At 48.6% G+C, this 22,363-nt stretch overlaps 1 long non-coding RNA gene across 5 annotated transcripts; it reads left to right on the top strand.

Annotated features, from left to right (window-relative positions):
- Positions 1-5,148: 5,148 nt before the first annotated feature.
- Positions 5,149-21,420, top strand: LOC106863884 (uncharacterized). 5 transcript variants are annotated; one of them, XR_015799253.1, is made up of 4 exons: positions 5,149-5,775; positions 7,349-7,440; positions 9,095-9,167; positions 20,220-21,420. It is a non-coding gene; the product is annotated as an uncharacterized LOC106863884 (long non-coding RNA). The 5 variants fall into 5 exon arrangements; XR_015799251.1 differs by lacking the exon at positions 20,220-21,420 and adding an exon at positions 17,872-18,749; XR_015799252.1 differs by lacking the exon at positions 20,220-21,420 and adding an exon at positions 16,745-16,984.
- Positions 21,421-22,363: the final 943 nt, after the last annotated feature.

The raw sequence follows: 22,363 nt of genomic DNA, 5'->3' as shown, positions 1-22,363 counted from the left end.
TTGGAATTTCTATGGTTTAATAAAAGGAGATTAATATGGAAGTGAAACAAATCTACTGCTAGAAAAATAAGCAGAATCAAAATCCATTTAACTGAAACCTGCAGCTCTTTATATTGCAATCATAATACACTTAGAGGAGCAGCTTCCCTAAAAACTGGCCTTGTCACCGATAGCCCTTTATCCTTCCCTCTGTGTTCCTTGTCAAGGAGCTAATTCAGGCAGCTAATTGGGACAATAACTAATCCAGCCATGTATTCCCCCAATTATTTCTTTCTTCATCCCTCTCCTATTCTTATTCCCATGTATTTTTTTACAGCAGCTTTTAATTCAATTATAAGGACAAGCAGCACACGGGACTCAGCCCAAGGGTCCCCTGGCATCGACGGGTCCAGGCTCAACAACAAACAGCAGCAACAGAAGTCAAATAGAAAAGAAGATATAAAATAAGATATAAAATAAGATATTAAAGGATTTATAACAACAACAACAAATTTTTACCAACAGTGGAGCGACTTCAAAGAACACTCAATAATTTAAAGAATACCATACAGGGGAATAAAGTCTTAAATCTCATAAACTCTCCCAGAGAAGCTGTGGATGCCCCAAACCTGGAATTGTTTGAGGGATTTTAAGCACCACCCCTCTCCCGCTAGCCCAGGTTACTCCAAACCCCATCCCAAATCAAACAAATCCAATGAAAAAACATCTTTCCAGATTTAAGAAATAGGAACAATTCCTGCTGAAATCGTGATAAGAGATTGCCTTATTGTATTTTCTGTATTCCTGTCATCACAAGCCATGAATTTCCATAATGACCTACATATGCCCATTACAAAAATTGAAAATACATGGAAAATCTCTTTACATCGCCTGCACCTCTTGGCCTTTTCCCAAATCCACTGTTTTCTCCCTAATGGACTGCAGTATTCCATATCCATTAGTACAACTGAAAATGATGACATTTCGCTTTAATTGAAATCAAACATCCTATTTCATTAGGGAATTAGAAAACAAACCAAATTTTAATCGGAATTCAGACAAGTAGAGGAGACTATTTTGCCACCTCCAGGAGTACCTTTCCATGGAAATCTGCAGCATTTCTGAGGCAATGAACGAAACAGGTTCTTTGTGAAGCTGTGCTGGAGCCTACATTCCCCAAACCAGCCTCACGCTGACACCACAACAAGGAAACCCAAGGGCAGAAACTGAATGGAAATTCCAAGGGATTTTTTTTTCTCCATTTTCCCACTTGTATATTTCTGGGAAGTGGAAAAACAAACACTTTGGTGATTTGAGGGTTCATCTTATAAAATGTTTTACGTGTAATTTTGTTTTATCACAAACCCCAAAGTGGCAGCTCCGGATCACGTGGATTCATTCATGGCATCAGCTACTGCAGCTCCATAACATTCATCAACTTCTTTTCATAACATTCATCAACTTCTTTTCACAACCACCACAGAATCACGGAATGGTTTGAGATTTTCAGGATTGTCCAGGTTAACCACTCGTCCAAACCCCATCCCAAGTGTCTGTCCCTGGACACTGCCGGGGGAGTCTGATAAAATTTCCCGAATCTGCTTCCTACGAATTCTGAGGTGACCAAAGGTCCGCATGGAATTCCTGTGGTCTGCTGAAAACAGGACATATGGGAACAGCATAAAATCCAGAGGATTAAAACTGGAAAATTAATAATACCGGGGGCCAGGGTGGCAGTTGGGTTAGCCCTTTTTCTACTTAATTTCCAAATAAAACCTCCCAGCTCGTTATTAACCAAATCCATCATTAATTTGAAGGCAGCATCCCTGGAAGTGTTCAAGACTAGGTTGGATGGGGTTTGGAGCATTCTAGTGACAGATCCTTCCAACCCAAACCATTCCATGATTTTCTATCATTCTCCGTTCCCGTCTTTATTTCCATTTCCACCACCCGCTTGTGCAGCAGCCCCACAGCGGGCTCAGCACCCAAAAACTATCGAAAAAGGAATAATTCAAACCTACCTCATTTCGCTGAGGGCTGAGAGCCTTCGAGCTTCCCATCACGGCTGAAATCCCTCACGGGCTCCGCTGATGCCGAGGGGGCTGGAGACCCCCAGGGCGCCTCATCAGCGGCAGGAAGGCGCCAAACCCCGCGGGGCTTCTGAGTGCCCAGGGCTGGTGGCCAAAGCCCCAACGAGGTCGGTGCGAGCCCAAAGTCCCCTCAGGTGGACGAAGCGTGAGCCCCTTCATGGCGGAGAGGCGGGAGCCCCTCACGGGGTCCAGGGGCCAATCCCCTCATGAAGGAGCGGCGCCAGCCCCTCATGGGGTCCAGGAGCGAATCCCCTCATGGGGTCCAGGGGCGAATCCCCTCACGGGGTCCAGGTGCGAATCCCCTCATGGGGTCCAGGGGCGAATCCCCTCAGGGATCGAGGCGCGAGTCCCCTCACGGGGTCCAGGCGCGAGCTCCCTCAGGTGAATGAGGCGCGAGCCCTTCAGGTGGACAAGGCGCGAGCCCCCTCAGGGCGGAGCTCCCTCAGGTGAATGAGGCGCCAGCTCTTCACCTGGAAAAGGTGCGACCCCCCTCAGGGCGGAGCGGCGCCAGCCCCCTCAGGTGAATGAGGCGGGAGTCCCCTCAGGTGAATGAGACGCGAGCTCTTCAGGTTGGCAAGGTGGGAGCCCCTCATGGCGGAGTGGCACGAGCCCCTCAGGGCGGAGCGGCGCCAGCTCCTCAGGTGGACAATGCGCGAGCCCCCTCAGGTGGATGAGGCGCGAGACCCTCATGGCGGAGCTCCCTCAGGTGAATGAGGCGCGAGTCCCCTCAGGTGAATGAGGCGCGAGCTCTTCAGGTTGGCAAGGCGTGAGCCCCTCATGGCAGAGAGGAGCGAGCCGCCTCAGGTGAATGAGGCGCGAGCCCTTCAGGTGGACAAAGCGCGAGCCCCCTCAGATGGACGAAGCGCGAGCCCCCTCAGGGCGGAGCCCCCTCAGGTGAATGAGGCGCGAGCCCCCTCAGGTGGACAATGCGCGAGCCCCCTCAGGTGGATGAGGCGCGAGACCCTCATGGCGGAACGGCGCGAGCCCCCTCAGATGGACGAAGCGCGAGCCCCCTCATGGCGGAGCCCCCTCAGGTGAATGAGGCGGGAGTCCCCTCAGGTGAATGAGACGCGAGCTCTTCAGGTTGGCAAGGTGTGAGCCCCTCATGGCGGAGAGGAGCGAGCCGCCTCAGGTGGACAATGCGCGAGCCCCCTCAGGGGTCGAGGCGCGAGCCCCCTCAGGAGAATGAGGCACGAGCCCTTCAGGTGGACAAAGCGCGAGCCCCCTCAGATGGGCACAGCGCGAGCCCCCTCAGGGCGGAGCTCCCTCAGGTGAATGAGGCGCGAGCTCTTCACCTGGAAAAGGCGCGAGACCCTCAGGGCGGAGCGGCGCGAGTCCCCTCAGGTGCATGAGACGCGAGCCCTTCAGGTTGGCAAGGTGGGAGCCCCTCATGGCGGAGTAGCGCCAGCTCCTCAGGTGGACAAAGCTCGAGCCCCCTCATGGCGGAGAGGCGCGAGCTCCCTCAGGTGAACGAGGCGCGAGCTCCCTCAGGTGAACGAGGCGCGAGCTCCCTCAGGTGAATGAGGCGCGAGCCCCCTCAGGTGAACGAGGCGCGAGCCCCCTCAGGTGAACGAGGCGCGAGCTCCCTCAGGTGAATGAGGCGCGAGCCCCCTCAGGTGAACGAGGCGCGAGCTCCCTCAGGTGAACGAGGCGCGAGCCCCCTCAGGTGAACGAGGCGCCAATCCCTCAGGCCCCTCACGGGATGGGCGGAGGGCCGGCAGCGCGGAGAACCCTTGGAGGATCTATAGGAGCCGAAACCCCCAGACGGATGCACGGCGGGAGGTGCGCGAAGCCCATGGAGAGCGTGCGGGAGCTGCGGTCCAGGTAAGTGCGGAGGCGGCGGCTGGAACAAGTCATGGCAGCCGAGCGCGGTTTGAGGGCACGCGAAACCCCTCGCAGGGTTTGCCGAGGGCCGGGCGGGATGAGCGGCCTGAAAGCCCTCACGGGACTGCTGAGGGGGCTGAAACCTCTGCCGGGGTTTGCTGAAGGGTCTGAAACTCTTGACGGGTCTGCTGAGGGGGCTGAAAGCTGTCCCTGCTCTTGCTCGGGGTGTTGGAACCCGTCATGAGTGCGTTGAGGATGCTGAAAACTCTCATGGGTGTGCTGAGGGCGCTGAAACTGTCCTGGGTTTTCTGAGAGCTCTCGTGGGTGTGCTCAGACCCCTCCCGGGTGTGCTGAGGGTGCTGAGACCCCTCTCGGGTGTGCTCAGACCCTCTGGGTTGTGCTGAGGGTACTGAGACCCCTCTCGGGTGTGCTCAGACCCTCTGGGTTGTGCTGAGACCCCTCTCGGGTGTGCTCAGACCCTCTCGGGTGTGCTCAGACCCTCTCGGGTGTGCTCAGACCCTGTGGGTTGTGCTCAGACCCTGTGGGTTGTGCTGAGACTCTCTGGGTTGTGCTCAGACTCTCTGGGTTGTGCTCAGACTCTCTGGGTTGTGCTGAGACCCTGTGGGTTGTGCTGAGACTCTCTGGGTTGTGCTCAGACTCTCTGGGTTGTGCTCAGACTCTCTGGGTTGTGCTGAGACCCTGTGGGTTGTGCTGAGACTCTCTGGGTTGTGCTCAGACTCTCTGGGTTGTGCTCAGACTCTCTGGGTTGTGCTGAGACCCTGTGGGTTGTGCTCAGACCCTGTGGGTTGTGCTCAGACCCTGTGGGTTGTGCTGAGACCCCTCTCGGGTGTGCTCAGACCCTCTGGGTTGTGCTCAGACCCCTCTCGGGTGTGCTGAGACCCTGTGGGTTGTGCTCAGACCCTCTGGGTTGTGCTCAGACCCTCCCGGGTGTGTCGCGGTCTCCGGAGCCGCTCATGGCCGAGTCCCTGGGGACCTCCCGGAGGCCGCCGGGCTCGGCGGGAACACGTGAGGGGCTCAGCGAGGGGCGGCGGGGTCCCTCCATCTTCTCCATCTTGTGAGCCCCGCCGCGCCGTCCCGCCCGCTTCCTCCCGCCCTCCTCCTCCTCCTCCTCCTCCTCCTCCTCCTCCTCCTCGTCGTCATTGTCTGCGAGCGGCGGCGGCGGCGCTTATAAGGCGGCGGGCATTGCCCGGATGTGAGCGGCGGGCGATGCGGCTGCCCGGGCGGGATGCGATCGGCCGCGGCTCGGCGGGGGAGGCCGCGCTGCTGAGCCGGACGAGGCGGCGGGCGCTGCTCTAAACTTGGATCAAGTTGGGCAACGGGCGGCCCCGCGCTCCCCCGAGGGGGGAGTCGCCTGGTTTTGGTTTTTTTTTTTTTCCGGGATTTGGGGTTTTTTTGTTTTTTTTTTTTTTTGTTTTTGGGGTTTTTTAAAGGAAGGACAAGGAGGGGGCAAGTCCCCGAGAGCCGCGGCGCTGCGAGCCCATCACCATGTGTCTGTAAAAACAATAAGGCAAAAGTTGTCGGACTTTTCTTTTTTTTTTTTTTTCATTTTTTTCTTCCTTGGTTTTTTAATTTTTCAATTTTTTAAATCTAATTTATATTTTTTTCGTGGCCGGTGGCCGGGCCCCCCAAATCCCAACAAAGCCAGGTGTAGTGTGCCTGTAAAGCTGTGGAATAACCCGGAGCAGGACTGACACTTTCCCTACTTTTTGGTGGTTTTGGAGGGTCACACACGTGTGAGACAATAAAGCACTTTGGCAGAAGACTCCTCTCTTTTTACTTTGATTATTTTTATTCCTTTTCTTTTTTTTTTTTCATTTTTTCCCCCCTTGGAATATTGTGAACATATTTGTGGCCATTTAAGGTAAAGTTCCAATTTGCTGTTAGACTAACTTGTCTGTGTTTTTTTTTTTTTTCTTCTTTCATTTTTATTTTTTTGATTGAAATTGTCGATCCCGATGTGTTATTTAAAGAAAAAAAAAAAAAAAAAAGAGAGAGAGAGAGAAGAAAGTGCAAGTTCCGGGCAGTGTAAATCTATACATTGTGTATACATTGCATAGAGACGATGTAACTACACGTGTGGCAGATACACCAAGGTGCAGACGCGGGGACTCGCTGCTTTATTTCCTACCGGAACACGAACTCCGAGCAGTTCGTTCGAGTGGTGTCTGGCCTGCGAGAGGAAAATACGGAATAAAAGTGGCAGAGGGGATGAGGGAAGAAGGAAAGGGAGGGGAGGTGGGGGGGGCTGGCAGCATCCCCAAAAACTTGCGCGTAAATCCAAGGGGCTGCTTTGCAAACTTTGCGGTGATGCTCCGGGAAAACGGCAAAGCTGGCGTTCAACCGGGCTGGATGGAGACGGGGGGGGTGCTGGCGACTAAAGCGACCAAAACAAAGCAGCGTTCTATAGAAAAAAAAAAAAAAAAAAAATATCCGAAATAAAAAAAAAAAAAAAAAGACGAAGGGAACGGGTAAATCCAAAGGGGGGAAAAAAATATTGTTCCTTTCGGCCAAGTGCCCGCGTCACGTGCGTCCGCGGCCCCGTATAAACGCGCTTGGCCATGTGTGTGCGCGAGCTGGGCGAATCCAACGTGGAATCCTTGGAAAAGTGCGGCGGGAGCGGGCGGGAGCCGAGCGCGGAGCTCCATGAGCGGCTACCGAGGGTACGGAGGCGGCGCCGGGGGCTCGCCGGGGGCTCGGGGCCGCTGCTGTGCCGGGCTGGGCTCGGCTCTCCCTTTCCCTCTTCCCTTTTCCCTTTTCCCTCGCCTTCCTCGGCTCCCCTCCCCCCGGGCGCTGCCTCCGCACAGGCCCGAGCCGCTGCCGGGTTGTTGTCGGCCTTATCCCCCCCCGTCCTCTCGGCAAATTAGGAATCGGGGCTAATTGTCCCCCGCTGCCCCCCCGCCCCCGGAACCTGCACTTCGCATCTCGCCGTGGCTTTTTTTTTTTTTTTTTTTTTTTTTTTTTTTTTTTTTTGTCTTCCTCCTCGCTCTTTGCCGTTTCTGCCTCCAAACGTTACTTTGCGTGGAAGAAGGAGAAGGGAAAAAGTTGGGAGCGGATGGCTGTAGTTTCTTCTCTGGGATCCTCATTCATTCCTCGCTGAACCTCCTGTTGCATAAATGATGCTCCGGGAGCGAGGCTTTGCCTTTTTTTTTCTCCTCCGGATTTGGGTTTAAGAGTGGATGTTCCCGGGTTTGGCTCGCCTCTTTGGAAATACAATATCGCTTTTTTTTTTTTTTTTTTTTTCTTCTTGTTGTTGTTGGGTTTTTTTTTTTTTGGTTGGTTTTTTTTTTTTTTTTTTGCTGCCCCTCCATCTTTTTTTTTTTTCCTCCCTTCTTCTTCTCAATCACCCGCCCCCGACCCCCCTTGAAAAAGCAAAATCCGACTGTGTTTCCTGCAAGGCTCGGGATTTCTGATTGCGGTTATTTCCATGTTTCTAGGTTTGTGTGATTTTGCTAAAATGCATCACCAACAGCGAATGGCTGCCTTAGGGACGGACAAAGAACTGAGTGATTTACTGGATTTCAGTGCGGTAAGAAACAACGGTGGAAATTAGCAACAGCTGTAAAAAAAAAAAAAAAAATTCTTCTAGCTGCTCTGTTAACAAAAAAAAAAAAAAAAAATCCAGCCAAAAAAAAAACCCCTAAAGCAACAAAACCAACCCCAAACTGTGCTCTAAGTACATTGGGCAATTTTTAATCAGCAGCTAGAAGCATGGTAAATAATTTTTTCGCTTTAAAAAAAAAAAAAAATCAAAACTGAGTATTTTTAGTCTTTCTGATCGTGTGTGATGGGAGATGCAGGCGCGTTCGCAGCTTGGTTTCATGTCTCGGACGGCTCAAATAATTCCTGCCAAAAAGAAACGCCCCAAAAACTGACCATTTCTCATCGTTCCATCATACCAATATTGCACTTTTATTGTGCTTGAGATTTTCAAGCCTTGTTGGCACACGAACTGATTAATTGCTAATGAGTCGCTGATATTCTCCTTTCGGTTCTTCCCTTGTTTCGATTTTGGCACACGGAAAGTGCAAAGAAATCCACGACTGTCTCAGTTTAAAGTTTGCCCTGAAATCTCCTCTGGCTTCTGCTGGCGTTAAAACTGCTCCCACCTTTTCCTAGCCGCCCTAGCCGGGATGTGGGGGTGATTTTGGAAGGAAAAGTGGCATTTTCGTCCCCCTGGGCTGCTTTGGAGGCCGAACGTTGCGCCGGACGCGTGCACTTGTCTAGTTTTGTCAGGCTCCCCCTCCCCCTCCAGCCCCTTCCTTCCTCTCCCCTTCCATCCCCTCCCTTCCCCCCAATATGTCAGGAATATCTCTCTATCCACTCCGTTATTTATTTTAGGGAAGAGCTTTCGCTGCGAGAGGCAGGGTCTGCTCCCAAAGCCCAGCGAGCCCCCCCACCCCCCGCCCTTTCCCCCGTGCGCTCCAGGCTGGTGCTGCTGCTCCAGCCTCGGCTTCTGAGGGATGGCTTGGGGAAGTTTGGCCAGGAATCGTAGCCTGAGGCAGCTTCGCAGCCCCCTCTCTGCTTGTTGGTGCACTTTTCCCATTTGTTCCTTGGCTTTTTGCAGGCTCTGACTCAGGGAAGGTGCGTATTATCCACTAGACACGTCGGAGAAGGGAGAAACCAATTAGGGTCGAAATAAATGCTGGGAAGAGAGAGAGAGGAGTGCGAGAGGGAGGGAGAGGGGGCGAGGAGCGAGCCTGGCTTCCAATTGCTCGGTGGGAGAGACGGAATGAGAATTTAGGGCAGGTGGCACTTTGCATTATTATTATTTGGGTTCCCACATGCCAGGCAAATCCTGGAGCGGGATGGAAATGGACGTTGCGACGTTGATGACCAAGGTTGCGACCCAATCCCAACTTTTTGTGGCGAGAGGGGAGCGAACCCCGCTTTCCCCAGCTGGGAGAACATTGCTGCCCACTGGCACGGCTCAAAGGCTCCAGCAAGGGCACATTGTTTGGGCAGCTAATGAGCCTCATCCGAGAGGGGGATGCTGGAGGCTGGGGGCTGCGACAATCCGCACTCAGCCTTTGCAGGGCTGATGGTTCGGGGGAGAGAAACTCCGAAGGAATGCGCCAGCAACTTTGCACCGCCAGCCGACTCGGGGATTGCTTGTTTTGCAATAGTAATGCCTCTTTGTTTTTTTTTTTTTTTTTTGTTTTGTTTTTTTTTTTTGTTTTTAGATGTTTTCACCTCCTGTGAGCAGCGGGAAAAATGGACCAACTTCCTTGGCAAGTGGACATTTTACTGGCTCAAGTATGTAGCGTTTTTTTGTTCCATCCGTAGTGCAAATGTTGGGATTTATTTATCCATGGGCATTACCTTTGTTGTGGTGCTTTAATCTCTTGTGGGGAGCAGATTCGTTCGGATTGCAGCGGAATTATTCCTAAGCGCTGGTTATTCTTATTCTGATTTTTATTATTATTATTATTATTATTGTTATTTCCACAAGCCTGGGAGGTTTTTTAGAGCGTTGCCGCACATTTCTGATTTTTTAAAAACCCCTGGACTTCTCCTCTGTTTAATCATTGCTTAAAATTGTTCTAGTTTTACAGTAGGTTTATCTTTTTCCTTTAGCAATTTGAGCCTTGGAGAATTTTTCCTTTCCAATTCCAAAGCCTCTCTTTGTCTGTCAGGGACGATAGTCAAAACCTCTTGCGTGCAAATGAATTTTGTGCATTAGAATTGAAGCAGAATCGAAGGCAGTTGCAGTTAAATAAATACACCAAATATCCGAGAATAAACAGCAGGAAAAGAAAGTCTTTAGGATTATGCTTTTTTGGAAATGGAAATATCCAAGTGAGTTTCTCTTGCTGCTTAAAGCCAGGCAATGATGTTTTTAAACAGGAGAGTGTTTTGGAAGAGTTTTCTGAAATTTCAGTGCCTGATTTGTTCCTTTGGCTGTGCTGGGGCTGATGGGCATCTCCCTAAAACGAGGAGCGGGATGACAAAAGCGGTGGCGGGGCTCTCTGCGGTACAACATGTGTGAGCAATAATTGTCTGGCAACTCAAGTTTATAGAGGGGCTTTTATGTGCCTGACAAACGAGAGCTCCCAAAGATCCCCGCTGCACGTTTGCTTTTCCGTGCACAGGTAGGGAGTCGCAATTCTTTCAATTCCCACACCATGGCACATGCCAGCACAGCGGCCGGCACGTTGGACCCGGCTCTGCCTCGGGAATTGAGGCAATTTCCCTGGAAATCCGCAGAAAAAACCCCTCCTTGCAGGGAGTTTCAGCAGCAGCTTTTGCTCGGTTCGAGACACTTCTTCTCTTTATTCAGTATTTTAGTAAATGAGCTGGGACATCGTTTAGCTTTTTATTTCCAGAGCAGGATTTCTGCCTGGAAGTTGGTCTGCTTTGTGCAGATTGCTCTCCACCTAAACACTCATTTTGCGCCTTTTCTCCTATTTGGACTCGCAAAATAACAACCTGGGTTTGTTTAATCTTCACAAACTTGTTTGTATTGTCAGATAGCAACTTGGAGAATTTTGCTGTTGGGCTGGGATAACTTTATCCCAGGTTTGAATCCCACTTTTTGTCCTTTTCTGCCATAATTTTTGAAGTGATGAGGCCGGATCTAAAATCTCCACTCTATTTGTTTTCACTGGAGTGGTTGTGCCAGACAAATCAATTTGTCATGCTCAGAGCCCAGTCCATGCAGCAACCACCACTTGGGCTGACAGCGAATGACTCCAGAGTTATATTAAATAATTCCTCCTAAACCTCATCTCCGGAGTCATTTGGATCAGGAGGACAAATCGGAGCAGGGAGAGATTAAATTGTGTTTTATTGTCCCGCAAAGCTGAAAGAACCGGAGGAATTTTTTGACGCATCCTCACGTAGCCAAGAGGGTGATTTAATGAGCTGCTAGAAGTTAGGAACGAGGAGATAAAGACCACTTAAAACAACACCTGAACCGTGCCACAGACAGAATTCCAAGAGAATTCCCGTGCTGGTGGCTGGTGCTGGAGGATGAAGGAGAATCTTGGTGGAGCGGCGGGCGCCGTGCCTTGCTGGTTTTGTGCACAATGGCACCAAAGGCTGTGGCTGCAAGGGAAAATCCAGGGAATTTTTCTACTTGCAATATCCATCCCTTGGTTATCACACCCCCCAAAAAAAATAAAATGTGGGGTTCATTCCCCTGGCTGCTTCCCAGCGGCCTGAGGATGGAGTTGGTGGCTATTGTTTGTTTGTTTGTGAGGAGCCAGGGCTTGGCAAATTGGGAGAGTACCTGGAGATGTTTTCTGTGGCAGGATTAAAGGCAGCTCCGTGAATAATGGCACACGTAGTCTGTTATTCTAATTATGCAGATGGCTAACGGGGAATTTCAGTGAGCCCTGCTTTTCCTCCTGGAAGTTGTCCCTCTGAAGTTTGAGCTGACCTTTAAATATTCCTCTCGAAAACCAGATTTCTTGACATTGTCTGCATTAACCCCAAACTTCTCTTCTAGAGGGGAGAAAACAGAGATTAAAAAAAAAAAAAAAAAAAAAAAAAAAGTAATCCCAAGCAGGGAAGTGACACTAAGTGGACTTTAGGAAGTGTGGGAATAATTCCTGCTTAAAGTCATCGCCGTGGCTTTTCCCTCAGCTAATCCGTGATGCCCTGTTGTGATTTGCGAGGTGTGAGGGAAAAGAAAGTAAAGCCCCGCTGCCTTTGAATCTCGAATTCCACAAACATGGCTTCTCCCCATGTTCCAAAGCGGGGAGGGCTGCGAGGGAGAAAGGAATGTAACCTGAGCTCCAGCCGTGACATTCCCAGGGAGCATTTTTCACATGAAAGGCTTTTGTCAGCCCAGGAAAGGAGCAGGAGTTTGTGTTTGATGTTCGCAGGTGTTCGGCACAGAGCACTGAACCAAGGCTTGGAGCCTCTGACCCGCACTGGGACAACTGGGGGACACTGGAGGGACTGGGAAGCAAACTCCCCTGGAGTTGCCTCCAATTTAGATCGTATTTGGAAAGTGATTTAATAGCTGTTACTTCAATTGAACAATGCACATTCACTGCGCTGAAGTGGGGGGTTGCTTTTTATTTTTTCCTTGCTTTGTTTGCCCTTTTTTTAGGACGGTTGCCAAAATCAAATTCATTTTCTCACATCCCCTAAAATTTCGGGAGGAGTTTGCAATCGCTTCTCTGGTAAATTTATCTGAAATTTATCCTCATTTAAGTGTGAGGAACTATAAAACGAAGAGATGATTGCTGGGGATCGGATTTTGAAGCAGCTTTTCCCCCAAGAATTCCCCGGGTCTGTCACATTTGACATATTTCTGGTTTTTATCTGTTAATCAAAGCCCACATCTTCCTGATTCCGTTCAGTTTCTGCTCCTTCTATTTAAAGGCTGGAATTTTACCTCCGTTTGGGAGCATCTGTTCTGGATTGCCCACTCTGTAGCTGTTTGAATAGCGTGTGGGTGGGAGCAGAATCAGAGAAAAGAGGAATTTTTATCATTGCCCATTCCCATGGCCCAGAAAAAAAAAATAAATAAAAAAAAATCTCCAATCTTTGCCTGACCAAATCAAGCAAAGTCCCCTTAAAGGATTTAAATCCTCGCTTTTCATTTTGCCATTAGTTTGATTAGGGCTTGGCCTGCATTAGAGTAACAAATTAATACATCTCTAACGAGGGAATCACAAATCCAGCACAGTTGAAATTCCTTGGTTTTTTATTCTGGATGTTCGGTGAGAAAATTATAACGAATATTTTGGGATTTTTTTTAAGTACAGTGTCTGATTTTGCAATGTGGCCTGGTGGGAAAGCTGCAGGATTTTGCTATTATTGTTTGATCATCAAAAAAAAAAAATGGAATTCAATTCAGGTTTTCTTAGGAAGATGTTTTGGAGCTGCCCAGGTGAGGCACACCTGGGCTGTGTGCAGGGATCCCGCTGCTCTCAGTGGGAACAGCGCGAGTGCCAGGGAGGATTTGGGAAACCAGGGATGTGCTTGGGGTTTATCGTGCAGAAATACCATTCAAAAGAATAAAAAAACAGGAGGGGGAAAAAAAAATATAAAAGGGAAATTTCTGCCTAAAAAAAAATCTGCTTTTAGAAGGAAGCGGTGCGGCAGGTCCGGAGCCGCTCCGCACGGGAGCCCCGGTTTCGCACGGGATGTGTCACAAAAGAGGGAGAACGGCGCTGGGGTCCGGGCGTTGGCTTGGCCTGGGTCACCCCACATTTCCAGGCGCCATTGCGGGGTTGTGGGGTGTCACGGCACCCCTCCAGCATCGGCTTTTCCCTGCTCCAAACTCCACAGCAGCGGCTCCTTCCCTATTTTCCACGGCGAACGTTTCGTAATTATGATTAAGAAGAAGAGGAATGCTGTTACCTCCCATCCTTGCAGCTATGTTTACTCGGGATCCTCCTCCCCTCCCAACCCCATCCCAGCCACTTCCGTGGGGGCAGCAAAAGAGCCACGCTCTGGGATTTGGAATTGGCCTGAGCCAGACACTCGGAGGAGGAGAGGGATGCTGGAGCAGAAATCCTGCATCTTCCTGCAAAGGACGCTTCAATCCCAAAGATATTGCAATTAAACACACCAACCCCCGTTGGAAAAATGGAGATGGGCATTTTGGAGGTGCTTTTTTTTGTCATCCTCATTCCTTGTTAACCTCGTCAGGGCTCTGGAATATATTGAATAATTCAGAATTCTGTGTCGGAGCGACTGAAAACGCTCCGGGGCCGCACGCTGCCAAATGTCACCGGTGTGGGGACGCTCTGCCTGTCCTTGGCAGGTTCAGCAGGAACACGAGTGATGGTTCACATTATTCTCAGGGATCTGGGAACAAAGTGTAGCTGTTAAACCAGGGAACTTAGGCCTGGCTCGGAGTTGAGGGAAAAAAAAATAAAAAAATAAAATAAAACAACATGTGAGGTACAATTTGGCTTCTTCCCGTTGGATTTGTACTCGTGCCACTCCCAAATTCATCTGGATTTTTGTCAGAGACAAAAGTGACTTGCACAGCCTCAATTCCCAAGGAACATGAAATAGGCACGAATAACCAAATTTTCATCTCTCACCGCTTGGGGGTTTTTTTTTGCTACTGCAGAAATTAAGTGATTTAATTGTTTTATCTCCCCTCCATTATTTAAAGACAATTTGGGCATTACTTGGATATTTTCCTTCTGTAGGAAGTCAAAGGATTTAAGCCCCTGCTTTGGGATCCCAGGAATGTTGTGAAGAAGCTGCTTGATTTTTTGTTTTGTTTTGTTTTGTTTTTTTTTTAATAGGATCAGCAAATCTCTAACTTAAATAGCACAGGAACATCTAAACCACATGAACATATAGAATGGAATTAAGTTATGGAAGTTTATGCTGTTAATTGCTGAAATCTCTCTGGAATCTTGGAGCACTAAAAGCTGTCCTATAAACAGTTTTGCTTTGAGCTCCAAATTATTCCTTTAGCTTTTTTTTTTCCTTCGTCTGCTCTGATAAACAAAGTCATTTTGGAAGCTTTACAGCTCAAACATTTACTCCTCGTGGTAAACTTCTCGTAGCTGGAAATTTGGGGCTCTGCAAATCCCAGGAAAAAAAGGGGTGACCTGTGGTTTTTCAGGGACTGATATCCTGATGGGATTTAAATCGGCTCCCATCAGCTCTGCAGTTTTATAAGGAACAGTTACGGTTTAAAGATCTTTTCCCACATAGCAGAGTGAAAAGCTGAACTAACCTGGGAATATTTCAGATGATGTAGCATAAAAAATGAATATACATGTCATAGGATGTGCCATCTGCCACTGGCTACTCCGTGCACTTCCTGCTGTACCTCGGCAGCTTCACCCTCTCCCTGCAAGAATTCCATTTGCTGTCATTTATTGGGGAAAAATCCTCACCAAATTTCCTCCCTCAATCAGTGGCAGCGAGATGGTGGAGGGACCTCCACGGATTTTTGGTCAACGTTCACCTCTGTGCCCTTCAGAGCTTTCCAGCCTGGAAATTCGGGCACAAATTTCTACGTTTTCATCTCTGCGCTGTTTGCAAGGGAAAACTTCCTGGCAAATGGTGAAATTCTTCATTAATTTGATTTATTTTTAAAAAAAATGCTGCTGTGGAATTTCTTTTCCTAGCAAATTCTATTAGGAAAATACTAGAGTGGAGCGAATATGGAATATGGAGTGAGGTTGGAGTGCTGATTCCTTCCTCTAAGGGAAACGCACGGAAAAATGGGCTCATTTGGGTGGATTTGGGGTGCTCTGCTACCGACAGAGCTTTGTGGCAGCCACCACAGCTCTCAAGACTACTCCTGGTAGTAATGGCAGCAGTGGGTGCGTGTCGTTGTCTCGTGTGCCGCTGCTCACCCAGTCTGGGGTGCGGAATGTGCTTTGGCACCGCGTGCTTTACTCAGGCTTTACTCAGAGCTCAGGGCACAGCCGTGACCCTGGCACGGGGGCCCGCAGCAGCAGCAGCAGCAGCAGCAGCAGAGCAGCCCAGGCCCCCAGGAGAGGGGAAGCAGCCCCGGCTGCAGGCTGGCAGCGCTGGCAGGTGCCATGCAGGATGCAGCCGGCGTTCCTGGCACCATTCCCGGCCCTTCCTGCCCTGGGCACGGCTCCCAGTGCCAGGCCACTGCTGCCACTCTGGGGCACCCCGGCACGGCTGTGCCTGGGGATGGAGAGGCTGCTGCTCTGGGCTGGGGTTACAGGGTCCCTCTTTGTCATCGGTGTGTGTGTGACACTGCTGGGCTGGGGTTATAGGATCCTTCTTTGTCATGGGTGTGTGTGACACTGCTGTGCCACACGTGTGACACTCTGGGCTGGGGTTATAGGGTCCCTCTTTGTCATGGGTGTGTGACACTGCTGTGTCACATGTGTGTGACACTCTGGGCTGGGGTTACAGGGTCCCTCTTTGTCATAGGTGGGTGTGTGACACTGCTGTGTCACACGTGTGTGACACTGCTGGGCTGGGGTTATAGGGTCCCTCTTTGTCATGGGTGTGTGTGTGACACTGCTGGGCTGGGGTTAGAGGATCCCTCTTTGTCATGGGTGTGTGTGACACTGCTGTGTCACACGTGTGACACTCTGGGCTGGGGTTAGAGGGTCCCTCTTTGTCATGTGTGCGTGTGACACTGCTGTGTCATGTGTGTGACACTGCTCTGATATGTGTGTGACACTCCTGTGTCACACGTGTGACACTCTGGGCTGGGGTTACAGGGTCCCTCTTTGTCATGGGTGTGTGTGACACTGCTCTGTCATGTGTGTGACACTCTGGGCTGGGGTTAGAGGATCCTTTGTCACATGTGTGTGACACTGCTGTGTCATGTGTGTGACACTGCTCTGCCGTGTGTGTGTGTGTGACACTGCTCTGTCACATGTGTGACACTGGTCTGTCACATGTGTGACACTGCTGTGCCATGTGTGTACCCCCCACCCCATATGTGTGTGTGTCACCCCATGGTCCCAGCAATGTTAAAACCCCAAACCCTTTGGAATACGGAGGACTCAGAGCTCAGGATTTCTGCCTCGGGGGGGGGGGGGGGGCACCCACGTGAAAACCCCCAAACCAGCGGGTCCACTCTTAGCCGTGGATGTCACCCCTAAAAACCAGGGGTTGGCTCCTTTGGGTGCTGTGGGATCTGGCAATCTGCTCTTCTCCTGCCTCTGCAGATTTGGGATTGGGGGTTAACGTGCTTTTCCATTGCCTGTACATTTAAATGCGCTCGACCTATTTGATAAATAACTGCTCCCAAGCTTTGGTGATATTAAATCCAGCTAAATAAGATTCCCCATGGAATATCAAGGCTCTAATTGAATCTCAGGGGTTCTGGGCCCGTTCACAAACAGCCTTTGAGTTGTTTTTGTTGCTGACGTCAGCCCCAGGCTTGATTGAATTATGTCCTTGGATTGCAGGAGCACCTGCCAGGGCCACTGCGCTCAAGGGTCCGGCAGCGTTTCCAGGACAGACCTCACCGGCAACTTCGGGGCTGCAATAAAAACTTCCAGCCTGGCAGCAAAGCCAGACCCTAATAAATCCCCTCAGCTCTCCCTTTTCCTCCTCTTTGAGGTGACCATGGGAGATATTGAAATATTGGGATAGAAAAAAAAAATTAAATGATACAAACCTTGGTGACAAGTTTGGGGCTGGAATAAAAACTTCCAACCTGGAAGCAAAGCCAAACCCAAATAAATCCCCTCAACTCTCCCCTTTTCTTCACCATGCTGTGTGAGGTGACCATGGGATGTGAAATATTGGGATTGAATTAAATCACACAAGCCTGATTTGTTATTTTGGGATTTCAGGAACAAAGACAAGGCTGGGGCAGAGCGTTTGGGGCACGAGGCTGTTTGGGTGGAATTGGGGAATAGCTGTGAGCACATCTCTGCTGGCACTTCCATAGGGCGTGGAGAATTTTCCTGATTTTTGGAGGGACAAGTGACAGCAGGTATTTTGGGAGAGGCTGCTGCTTTCCTGATAAAGCAGATCCAACATCAGAGCTCCAGGAAGTTTTACCTGCCACTACAGCAGCGTGTCCTGGCTTCATGCACAGGAACAACCGAGTTCCTGGCCCTTTGCTTTTCCCAGCTTTGCTGTTTTCCTTGGATTGTGCGTGGAATGATGTGTTAGGGCTGAGCAGAGCCCAGATGAGTCTTTATTCAGCGGGCTCGGAGGTGTCGGCGAGCGTCGCTTCGCTTGGCTTTTCTGTCCCTAATCCCTTTGTTGATTTTATACTCTTTGGAAACGTACTCTTACTTAGGAAATCCTGGGTCTCGTTGGATAAACACAGGAAAATTCCCATTCCTAAAATTAGCTCTTTTGTAAACACCACCAATTAGAGCATTAATTTATGAAGCAGCACATCAGCGAATGGACATCGGGCTTTTCCCTCTCCTCACCTCCTCGTTTCCATCCCATCCATTTTTTACCCTTATTTATAAGCCATATATATTTTATTTATATACCATTATTTTTTTGGATTTTATACCATCCATTTTTTTTTCTTTCTCTACCCTCTATTTCCCCATTTTTCTCCCCCCAGATCCACTTTTTCCTGCTGCAATCTCTGCCTCGATGTTAATTAGCGGCGGCGCCGAGCGCTCGCACCGAGCTTTGCTCCACAGCTTTGGTCAGCGTGGAGCTGCCCGTGGCTGGAGTGCACAGCAAATCCTGGAAAATCCTAAACCCTAAAAAAAAAAAAAAATCGGGAAGTTCACCTGGAAAAAAAAACCAGGATGAGAAGAGAAAAGCAGAGCTTGGCTTTTACCCGTAAAGACACAAACCTTGGACCGGGCAGTTATTGGCATGAAATTGTCCTTTTCTTTATAGCCACGAACCCCAATTTAACTGAAACACCACAATATTGTCAAATTGAAACGAAATTTCTACACCATGGATGTAAAGTGACTCGTTTAGGGCAGGAACGACCCTTCATTGTCTGAAGGATTTTTGGGGTAAAAACTGAGATTTTTGGGTGGTTTTTTTTTTTGCAGCACAAAGGCAGAGTGGAAAGCTCTGCCGTTTCTTTGTCAGGGTGATGTGGGCACTGGTAAAACCCTGCAAACCCAAGGGTTCTCCTCTACCCACCCATGGCTGGGATTTAGGCAGAGACTCCTTGAATTCCAACCTTCTCTTGTCTTGTCTAAGGTACAGAAAAATTTATTTTTTTTTAACATTTAGGAGGGGAGGAAGGAAGTGAAACCCCTGTAAGCCCAAACTGAGCAGATAAAATCATTTTTATTTGCATTTTTTCCGCTGTCGGAATCCCCCTCCCTGCAAATGCTTGTAGCCATCAAACCACACCGTGTGTGACTAGAAGGGGAGCATGAGTTCTATCAAATGTGATATTGAAAGTTAAAATCGAGATAAAACTGGTTTCCAACATCTTTTGAAGTGTAAAATAAATCCTGTGGCTCTCGGGCACAATTGTGATGTTGATAAACAGGGCAGGCCCTAATGGCGAGTTGTTCTTTCCTTAATCCAAAAAAGCAGGAGCTTAAATAGAAAGTGCAGGATTATAAAAGAAGCTGCTTTTTTATTTCAATTCCTTTTTTTTATTTTTTTTAGAAGAGAAAGTTGTTTCCTCATCCTTAGCTCAGCAAAATCAAAAAATCCAAACCCGTGGTTGTGTCCAGAGGGGTGGGATGGAGCATTCACAGGGAACAGGGAATATTGAAGGGTCACCAGTGCTTTGGAGCCACTTTGGAGTTGAATTCATAATATTTCCAAAGATATTTTGCTGGTTTAAACCCATTGCTGTCAGAAAATCCTGGATGAGGGGGGGAACTGTGAGCAAACCGGGATAACTGTGGATAATTTGCTCAGAAAAGGGGAATGAAGGGGGGGAATGGAAAAGGGAAAGGAGGGGAAAAAAGGAAATGGGAAAATGGAAAAAAAGGGAAAAGAAGGGAAGGGAGAAGGGGAAAATGAGGGAAGGGAAAATAAAAAGGGAAAAGGGAAAGGAAAGGAAAGGAAAGGAAAGGAAAGGAAAGGAAAGGAAAGGAAAGGAAAGGAAAGGAAAGGAAAGGAAAGGAAAGGAAAGGAAAGGAAAGGAAAGGAAAGGAAAGGAAAGGAAAGGAAAGGAAAGGAAAGGAAAGGAAAGGAAAGGAAAGGAAAATAAAGATGCTGGCTCGTGTCACAGATGGCACCCATCTCCTACTGCCACTGGCATCCTCATGGAGGAGATAAGGCAGCTTTATCTCCCTTTGAGATAAGGTTTAAGGTGCCTCTTTCAAGGGATCCCTGGGCCCTGCTTTGATTTGGCTGGAGTTACACAGGATGAATCCCATCCCAAGCTGAAATTCCTGCTGAAATCTTGATTTTGTGGAAGTTTGTGTTGGTTGTTTTTTTTTTTTCCCACCCCCAAACACTTGTGCTGCGTCTGAAAACTCAGAGCCCACCCGATGCAGCCCGGGCTGTGATGGTTTTTTGTTCTCATTTCTGGATTTCTTCCATTTCTCCCATTTATTAAAGACTGCCACGGAGCTCGGTGTTGTGCTTTTGCGAGGGTTAATTGGTTCCAGTTGCAGAGTTAATTGATTTCTCTTGGCTCCCAAGGAGGAGATGTGAAATGGGGGCTCTGCTGAGGGTGACACTTCCCAGGAGAGTCAAACACCTCGTGTCCCCCTTCCTGCCAGGTACAATTCTCCTTTACACCTCACCAGAGGCAAATATTTGCCACCTCACCCTTTCATCTCATCCTAGAAAATTCCTTCCAATTGCCAGGGAAGTCTCTGCACTCCTCAACATCCCCAGCTCTGCATTTGCTTCCAAGGCAGTGACTAATAGCAGCACATTCCAACTCGTTATTCCAACACTTTTGACTCACTCCCAATTTTGCCTTCCATCCACCAGCTCTCCTAAAATCACTGTGACAACTTCTTTTTGCAGCTTGAAAATGCTTTGCATCTTTCGAGTTTCCTGAGAGGACTTGGAGGAAAAAATTTCTCTTTTCGTGAACGAGAATCGAAATCAAAAATCGTCCAAAATTTGGGCAGCTCGCTGCCTGATCCTGGATTTAGGAAATTTTTTTTTTTTTTTTTAAATTTTCTTTGTCATTAAAGGCAGCTAATTAGTAAATGTGGGAAAGATAACGTGGAAAACGCTGTCTGGGCGACCTTGATTTTCTTTTCCTGGAATCCTGGAATGGTTTGGCTTGGGAAGGACTTGACCTCTCACTCCACCCTCTTGAGCATTTTATTCCAGCCCTGTGCCATGGCCAGGGAACCTTCCACTAAGCCCAGCTTGTTTTCTGGGATAAGAAGTGCTCCAGCTCCATAGGCACTTCCTCCCATCCTTCCCTTTTATCCATCAATGGAAAATTAAAGCTCCCATTTCCTGCTCGCTTCGTGTGCTGAAGCCTCCTTCAAGCTCACATCCCATAATTTGCCTTATTCATCTCCTCCTTGTGTTCCATTCACCTCCAGCACGCACTGGGGGAGAGGGGAAGGATGAATATGGATGAATGGATGAGCACGAGTGATTTTTTGGATGTGCAAAGCTTTGGGAATTGTCCTTTCACTTCCCCGGGAGGAGATTTCTCCTGGAAAACTTTGGAGTCCTCATTCCTGGGATGGTGGAGCTGTTCCAACCTCACTGATCCACTCAGGAAAAGGTGAGCTTGGAAAATGAGGGCTCTGCTTATTTATTTATATAAAAGCTTTCTTTCCTATTCGATTTCACTGATCTTTGCAGGGCATTTTGAAACCATTTAAAAACACTTTTCTCCATCGATTTGTAAAAATGTAGAAACCATTTTTCCCTTTTGAAAAAAAAAAACCCAAAAAACTTCCCTGCCATCCTTGTCACCACATTTCCTTGTCCTACTGTTAGATATAAACAAGTTTGAAGAAAGCAGGGCTGTGTTCCCACACACCACATCACCCCCATCCCGGAGTAAGCATCTGCACTTGTAAGTGCACTTCATTTCACCTAATTAAGTTATTTAGTCATTTACACATTAGTGATGTGCTACAGATTCCACTCTGACAGCAGCACTGTGTAATTACACCCCAGTTCTCCCTGCTCCAGCACGGCCACCACCGTGGGGCTGCGTCCTCCCCACCCCAAAGCCAAAGGGGTCAAAGCCATCGGGGCAGCCCCGGACACGGGGCAGGATCCTCCCGGGAGCCCTCCTGGGGTCAGCCACGGAGCCAGCACCACTCCCTGGCTGCTGCTGTGGCTCCCCAAGGCTGCAATTGCTGACATGGAGAACCTTTGTGAGGGCACAGCTCTGATTGCTGCAGTTTAGATCCTGCATTTGGTGATTTCCAAATAGGAATTGCTGAGATGGAGAAGGTTTGTGTTGTTTAGATCCTGCATTTGGTGATTTCCAAATAGGAATTGCTGAGATGGAGAAGGTTTGTGTTGTTTAGTTCCTGCATTTGGTGGTTTCCAAATAGGAATTGCAGAAATGGAGAAGGTTTGTGTTGTTCAGCTCCTGCATTTTGGTGATTTCCAGTTTGGAATTGCTGAAATGGAGAAGGTTTGTGTTGTTTAGTTCCTACATTTTGGTGATTTCCAAATAGGAATTGCAGAAATGAAGAAGATTTGTACCTATTTCAGTTTGTCTCCTGCATTTTGGTGATTCCCAGTTTGGAATTGCTGAGATGGAGAAGGTTTGTGTTGTTTAGTTCCTGCATTTTGGTTGTTTCCAATTCTGGAATTGCTGAAATGAAGAAGGTTTGTACCTATTTCAGTTTAGTTCCTGCATTTTGGTGATTTCCAAATAGGAATTGCTGAGATGGAGAAGGTTTGTGTTGTTCAGTTCCTACATTTTGGTGATTTCCAATTCTGGAATTGCAGAAATGAAGGTCTGTACCTATTTCAGTTTAGTTCCTGCATTTTGGTGATTTCCAAATAGGAATTGCTGAGATGGAGAAGGTTTGTGTTGTTCAGCTCCTTCATTTTGGTGGTTTCCAGGTTGGATTTACTGAAATGAAGAAGGTTTGTGTTGTTTAGTTCCTACATTTTGGTGATTTCCAATTCTGGAATTCCAGAAATGAAGAAGGTCTGTACCTATTTCAGTTTAGCTC

The sequence above is a fragment of the Sturnus vulgaris genome, chromosome Z (genome assembly GCF_052056855.1).
Source record: "Sturnus vulgaris isolate bStuVul1 chromosome Z, bStuVul1.hap1, whole genome shotgun sequence".
Taxonomy (NCBI): domain Eukaryota; kingdom Metazoa; phylum Chordata; class Aves; order Passeriformes; family Sturnidae; genus Sturnus; species Sturnus vulgaris.
This window is presented reverse-complemented; position numbering and strand designations above follow the sequence as displayed.